At 53.2% G+C, this 1,569-nt stretch overlaps 1 non-coding gene across 1 annotated transcript; it reads right to left on the bottom strand.

The window, feature by feature from the left end:
* Positions 1-263: 263 nt before the first annotated feature.
* TRNAN-GUU lies at positions 264-337 on the bottom strand. Its single transcript has one exon. It is a non-coding gene; the product is annotated as a tRNA-Asn (tRNA).
* Between the last annotated feature and the right edge of the window lie 1,232 nt (positions 338-1,569).

The raw sequence follows: 1,569 nt of genomic DNA, 5'->3' as shown, positions 1-1,569 counted from the left end.
GGGAGCAGACACCCGCCTCCCGCGGGGAGCCCGGCCCCGGCCGGACAGGAGGCGCTACGGGGGCCGGCCGGCCGGCCGGGGCGCAGGCGAGGACGTCCCGCAGCCTTGCGGCGCCGATGGACCCGGGGCTGAGCCCAGGCAGGGCCTGATCTCACTGCAGCTGCTGCTCCCGGCCCGCCCCTGCGAGGGCCCCCGGCGCAACCACACGCAGGCGGCCGCATCACCCACCAAAAGCAGGCTCTGGGCAGGCAAAAGGGGAACCACGTCCCTGGGTCGGCTCGAACCACCAACCTTTCGGTTAACAGCCGAACGCGCTAACCGATTGCGCCACAGAGACTGTGGCGCCGAGCCTCTACTCGCGCGGCACTGATGGGCTGCGCCGCTGTCGAGGGCAGCGCGGGCAGGCAGCTGCCCTGTGCGCGAGCCGTGCAAGGCCGCGGCAGAAAAATCCCGGAGGAAGGAGAGTAGCCGAGAGAGGCAGTTACTGGGTCTCTTGCACAAGCTCTGTAAGATCAGCGTTAGTCATGTGGAAGCTCTCTCTCCAAGGCAACATCCTTGTCCTCGGAAATCAAACCGCCGATCAGTAACTTTGCGCAGTGATCCGCCCGCTGCACATCAGGCCGTATTTGCGTTATTAGCGTCTTGACACGGCCGATTGAGACTGCTGAAACAGGCAGGATCGTGTTGAATGCACGCGGGCAAAGCACGAGGCTTATTTTGTTAAGTGCTCACAAAGGGCAGAGAAGGAAGGGGGGAAACACCTCTAACAGCTCCTTTGTTTTATGTATTACCTCACATAATCAAAATCCCTCTCAGACATCATCTGGAAATAAATCTACATCTACAGACTATCAAGCCTAAGGCCCTACATCAACAGAGTCCTAAATTTTCTCCCTTTTTTCCACTAGGGGAAAGATTAGTCCATTTCCTTTGTTTAGCTCTGGACTCAGAATCATACAGAGTTTGGTACTGTACCCAGTATAGCTTTGCTTCTGAAGAAGCCAGCTGTTTTTTTTCATGAAAGCTCATTCATCTCTGATTCAGTGCAAGGTGCAATTTTACCTTGCCTTTTACCCAGGGCCATACAGGCATGGCGCAACTGGGTGGCTGCCCAGGGTCCAGACAGAAAGGGGGCCCCCAAATGATGATTTTTGTATTATTATCATCATTACCTCTGGCAAGGGGAAGTGGGGGAAGCAATACTAAAAGCTCCCCCAAGGGCCACCAGGAGTTCAGGTATGGTGCTGCTTTTACCTACAAAGTAACTTTACCCAAAACACTTAACCTATGTTTTAATTTCCCCATCAACAAAAGAGGCACAAGAGCTACTTTTTCAAAGGACATTGGATACTTCTGGTGAAAGGCACTATATGAAAATAGGCAGCATTACTTTCTTCTTCAGTATATGATTTCACATCCTGGGTACCTCTGGTGGCAGCATCTTTTTCCATTATAGCTAAGAGGGTGGAGAAGAGGGGAATGATATCAAATCATCACAAGATTTATCAATGTTAATTCTTTCTAGGGCGCTCTTTTGCATCCTTCCCTGCCTCTGACCAGGCCTATGCC

The sequence above is a fragment of the Gavialis gangeticus genome, unplaced genomic scaffold (genome assembly GCF_001723915.1).
Source record: "Gavialis gangeticus isolate Ggan-Ray unplaced genomic scaffold, GavGan_comp1, whole genome shotgun sequence".
NCBI lineage: Eukaryota > Metazoa > Chordata > Crocodylia > Gavialidae > Gavialis > Gavialis gangeticus.
This window is presented reverse-complemented; position numbering and strand designations above follow the sequence as displayed.